The sequence below is a fragment of the Cherax quadricarinatus genome, chromosome 10, assembly GCF_038502225.1.
Source record: "Cherax quadricarinatus isolate ZL_2023a chromosome 10, ASM3850222v1, whole genome shotgun sequence".
NCBI lineage: Eukaryota > Metazoa > Arthropoda > Malacostraca > Decapoda > Parastacidae > Cherax > Cherax quadricarinatus.
Window position 1 is genome coordinate 1,546,062 of NC_091301.1, and position 5,581 is coordinate 1,551,642.

Consider the following 5,581-nt stretch of genomic DNA (forward strand, 5'->3'; position numbering starts at 1 on the left):
CATTTCTCAAATGTCCGTTTTATTAAGCAATTAAAGTTTAGAAGGAATAAATCTAACTAGATGCCTAGAGCAATCTTAATGGTTATAATCGACCATCTTTTTGGAAGATGGAGTTATCCGATAAACCAGCGGACAGCCTCTGTCAGATGACAACGCTTCAGTGGAGAGTCTTCATACGACTGACTCCACCTCAAGAAACGTGTCGTTGCCTGATAAACCTTAACCTCACTAGTTCCGTAAAGAATTTTAGTTTAATCTTGTACATTCAGGAATAATAAAATGTCTAGTTAAAATTTATTAAAAATTTAGTACTTTCAACGGTTAAAAATTAAACCATTATCTAGCTGAAAGTTTATGCAGGAAAATAAGAATTAAAGACTTTTGCCCCACTTCATACCAGTCAAATGAAAGGCACAAGATAATTTCACAACATATAAACCCATTGAGAGTTTACAGTTAATAAAAACGAAATACAATCATGCTTTATATGGGCAAGAAATTCTTCATGCGTTGCTTAAAAATCTGCTCATCCCCTGAAGCAAAAATTACAGTCAGAGGCTGCATAAACATTTGTACCTTGGGAGGCGACTAAGTAATTATTTTGGCTAAATGGTCATGTCAAGTTAGTAAAGTCGCAGATGCGACTAATTTTTACTGCTGAAGTACATACAACTTCAAAGGGGTGGGAGGGGGGGAATCTTAGTACCTGCGTAAATACTGTACTACGTCAGAAGAGAGATTTGACCTGTTCTGCTGAGATTGTTGCATTGTTACATAATGAATAAATTGCGAAACTGGGAGAAAGGAACTTCGTTCGGCTCGTTGCTCCAGCGGCACGTACGGGCGTATACCAGCTCGAGAAGTCTCGACCCTCTGGCGAAGGTTTGAAGAATTAGTCCCCAGCCCTGCCACGGTGGTTCTCAAGTTTTGTTCAGACGATACGAGTCTTGTCCTGGGAAGAGGTGGACGTCGAGGAGTCTTTAGGATTCTCCGTAAAGGATCCTTGGTTGGGGGACGTGAAGGAGACTCAGATGCGGATTTGCGACACTGAGAAGTCCTCTTGCGGTTTTCTTGTACTGTAGAGCTTCCCGTCCGTGTTTGAGACGGATGTACCGTTGCTGCAGGCTGTACAGAAGTCTCTGTAGATTCTCTTCCTTGTGTGAGAGATGCTGTGGTAGATAGTGGTCTAGTTTGGTTGGGGATGGGTAGAAGACAAAGCGGGGAGAAAGACAGAAGTGATATTGGAGAGTCCCTTTGCTGTCCAGTCACAGGTCCGCTGCCAGGGATATGCACGAAGGTTTGAAATGGTTTGGGTAGGAGAGGGTGAACCATGATGGCAGAGTTCTATGAAGATCTGGGAGGCAGGGTGGAGTCTTGCTAAGGGCTACACTATCCTGTAAAACAAGTGTTATCAGATTATGGATAAAAAAATCTGGAGCTTAAGAAAGCTTAGAAAACATGGCAAAATAAATTTAAAGATACACTCGCTATTAAGTATGCCTAATAAAGTATGCCTAATAAAGTATGCCTAATAAAGTATGCCTAATAAAGTATGCCTAATAAAGTATGCCTAATAAAGTATGCCTAATAAAGTATGCCTAATAAAGTATGCCTAATAAAGTATGCCTAATAAAGTATGCCTAATAAAGTATGCCTAATAAAGTATGCCTAATAAAGTATGCCTAATAAAGTATGCCTAATAAAGTATGCCTAATAAAGTATGCCTAATAAAGTATGCCTAATAAAGTATGCCTAATAAAGTATCACGGCAATAAATACCAGTTCTCCCTCCCCTCCTTTGCATACGGAAGTTTCACGAAGTCTCACGAAGTCGGAACAGACCAGATGTGGCTTAAGATAAACTAAGAATTTTTCGAAGTCTTTTTCGTGTGTCAGTGATACTGTTGAAGTTACTTACAGGACAAAAACGTGTAAAACTCGTTTTCCCTGAATTTTGGCTATAAGACATGCTGGAGTACGAAGAATTGTGACAAGCCGATTTGGAAGACAGGGAGGGATGCCTGGTTTTAAGGAGTTAAAATTTAGTAACCCAAGTGCAGTTTAAGAGAAGTTTTGTACCATGGAATAATATACTTGTATGATCTTGCATTCAAGACGATTACGCTAAAACCAGTTAAGTGACGAACGTAAAGTAAGAGAATAGGCAACACGTGGCTCGTGCGACACGTCGCTTTTCGGGAAGTTTTGATGCAGCCCTTTGAACTAGAGAAATAATTTAAAATAATTTCCGAAGACTAGATTTTTACCCAAGTCAAAGATACAATATATGTATTTTGATAAAGCATGTTAATTGAAGGATTAACTTTCAAACTGGCAACATTTATTATAATTTAATACACTTTTCCAGTCATACACCTGGAAAGCAGAAGTCACCATCCAGCACAAGTTATAGATTTAGCCTCCTGGCCAGTTTGAAACTTAACTGAAAGGTTAAGTAGCGTTGCACAGACGTAAGCAGAGTTACACTGTAGAGTAGGCTATGATGAAGCAGTTAAGGGCTAAACAAAATTTCTACCTGATAAGCATTATGTACCCCAAGATATTAGGGTAAATAAAGAAAGATAGAAGAATATATCGGGTAATTGTTAAGCTTTAAAAAATCAGGGGTAGTGGTGGGAATTTACCAGCAGTGAGGGCACGACTAAGCCTTACGTAGTCAAATGTAAATAACGGCAGATCATTTAATGGCAAGGTCTTTGAAGAGTGGGAGGAAAGAGGTAATGAGATTTTTACTGTTGTATTGGGAGGGAAAAAAAATCGTATGGCAGGTTTTTTTTTTTTTTTTTTTTTTTTTTTTAAATGTTTAGTTCACGGTATTAGGGGGGGGGGAATAATTAAAGAAACATGGATATAGATTCTAGTTTAAAAGATGAACCATGCCAGTCACTCGCACCATTCACTAGCAGGTTTCGGCAGCGTAGCTTTAAACTTCTTTACGAAAGCTGGTTGTGATCTTAGGAATTTATGCTAAAGTCAGATGGTCGATTAGAAGTTAGGTCCTCAGACTTCTCTATTTTAAAAGGTCCACTGGATAACTAAAAATAACAAGTAAAAGGAAGAATTAAGCTAGGTCCTAGAGTTCACGCAGTATAGCACGGGTTCAGAACTAGAGTTTAAATTAAAATTTCCAAACTTAACTAATTTAAACAAGGGGTCAATGAGACTACAAATGTTTTCACCACCAGTAAAGAATACTGTAACCCCTTTCTGAGAACATACCCTGTATGACTCAACTACCCCGCCATCTACACAGTAGTAGTTACCACTCACCTGGCCACCCTCCCACTCTCAGTGACCTCAGACAGGTAACAAAACCACCACCATACACACTCGGCCTCATCATCTCTGAGTCGCTGTATACAACAAAAATGAGACTTCGAATGAAACTTAACACCACGTAATGTTTCAACATAGAATTGTACTGTCTCATTCGAGACTTTCCCCCCCCCTCAATATGTAACATGAGATTGATAACCCCGGTTATTATGCAAGGTTTGATAACCTTATAAATAACTCCTGTTTCTGAGTTTGGCTGGTGGAGTTAAAATCGCCGATTGCAGGCCAACTGTTTAGCGCTTTCATGGCGTTGTGTTTACTCACAGGACGCCTGACACGCCTGGCGCTGCTCGGTAAACTCGATCCTCCGAACCAACCGTAAAACAAAATCTTATTTTTTTTGCGATACTAAAGTACTCTACTGTTAGTCTACATTTGCATATAATAAAATCGAACATTTGTCCTTAATAAGAGCTTTTTTTTACGTAAATTGACTTGTAATAAGAACATAAAGAAAGAACATTGCAACAGGCCTACTGGCCTATGCGAGGCAGGTCCAGTTCTCCCACCGGCTTAAGCTCACTGACCTAGTGACCTGAAGCTCACTGACCGTCTGACCTCACTGACCTAGTGAGGTCAGACACGTCACTTAAGGGAGGAGCACAGCATCCGACCTAGTATCACAAGCTAGTTAGGTCCAACTCACACCCACCCAGAACCTGCAGAAATTGAAAACACACCTCCCAACAATTCTCAACCAAAGGTGAATTTGTGCAAATATTATGCTTGGGGCATCTGTAAGCATGGAATAACAGGGGAAAAAAATGGGACATGCAACTTTGACCATCCCAAAAAATGTAGCGACCTCCTGTCTAAAGGAGTGTGTCGTTCTTCTTCCTGTACTTTCTTTCACCCAAAAATGTGCCACTCCTCGGTCCTCCAGAAGCAGTGTTACAACATCGAGTGCCCTGCATACCATCTAAAAGGGACCAGGAGGCACAGACCCCACAAGACAAACAATAGTAGCTACGACAACCCAACTCCAGGTGATTTTTTAGTGGCAGGAAACGAAAAAAGAAAATGGAAGGAAATAAAAATAGTCCACCACCTTGGAGCCTTGTTGGACTGGAGGCGCAGCCAGTGGCCACCCATGGCCCTCCAGAATTACAACTACTGATGCCAATAACAAAATCCCCCCAACAAACACAGAATACAACCTCGTTCATATTTGCTAATATACAGGGCCTTAAGCCATCCACCAACAACAAAATACCTTTTATCAGTGGACTTCTAGTGGAGTCTAATGCAATGTTTGCAGCCTTCACAGAGACTCACACAAAAGATCACTTTGACAGTGAAATATGGATAAGTGGTTACAACCTTTTTAGATGCGACAGAAAAAACAGGCAACAAGGGGGGGGTTGGCCTGTATGTCAAAGAGTCCCTTATCTGCACGGAGTTGCTGAACACCACAAATGAGGTAGTTGAAGTTCTATCAATAAAGATCGAGAACCAAAACCTAGTCATTGTGGTTGTATACAAGCCACCAGATGCAACCTCACAACAGTTCAAGGAACAGCTACTGAAAATCGATTACTGTTTGGAAAACCTTCCAGCTCCATCCCCAAACATCTTACTGCTTGGTGATTTCAACCTAAGGCATACAAAATGGAAGAATGTAGCAAATAATGTTATAGCTGAAACAATCCCCGGAGGTAGCACAGATGAAAGGTCACACACACATGAGATACTAAGTCTCTGCGAAAAACACACCTTAAGCTAGCAGATAGTGGAGCCAACAAGACTAGAAAACACACTTGACCTTATCTTCACAAATAATGAGGACCTGATAAGAGACATAAGAATATCAAACACAACTAATTCCGATCACAATCTAATCGAAGTCCAGACGTACATCCATAGGGGTCCTGAACAGCAGAATGCATGTACCTGTGAAGGTGTCTTCACAAAATACAATTTCAACAACAAGAACATCAACTGGGACCAGGTAAACCATGTCCTAAACGAAACATGTTGGGAAGATGTCTTAAATGACATGGATCCAAACCAGTGCCTTGAAAGGATCAACTTCCTGGTAGCCGAAGCATGTTCTAGGCATATTCCCCTAAGAAAGAAGAAGAGCAGGAGTAAACTGGAGAGAAAAAGACGCTCCCTCTACAGAAGACGACGAAGAGTCACTGAGCTCCTCAGGAGTGCTAGAATATCTGATACACGAAAGGAGGCGCTGACCAGGGAAGTGGAAACTATCGAACTTAAGCTAAAT

At 40.7% G+C, this 5,581-nt stretch overlaps 1 long non-coding RNA gene across 1 annotated transcript; it reads right to left on the reverse strand.

The window, feature by feature from the left end:
• Window positions 1–287: 287 nt before the first annotated feature.
• Window positions 288–3,529, reverse strand: LOC128687838 (uncharacterized). Its single transcript, XR_011391804.1, has 2 exons — window positions 3,292–3,529; window positions 288–1,394 (listed from the first exon to the last, which is right to left on the reverse strand). It is a non-coding gene; the product is annotated as an uncharacterized lncRNA (long non-coding RNA).
• Between the last annotated feature and the right edge of the window lie 2,052 nt (window positions 3,530–5,581).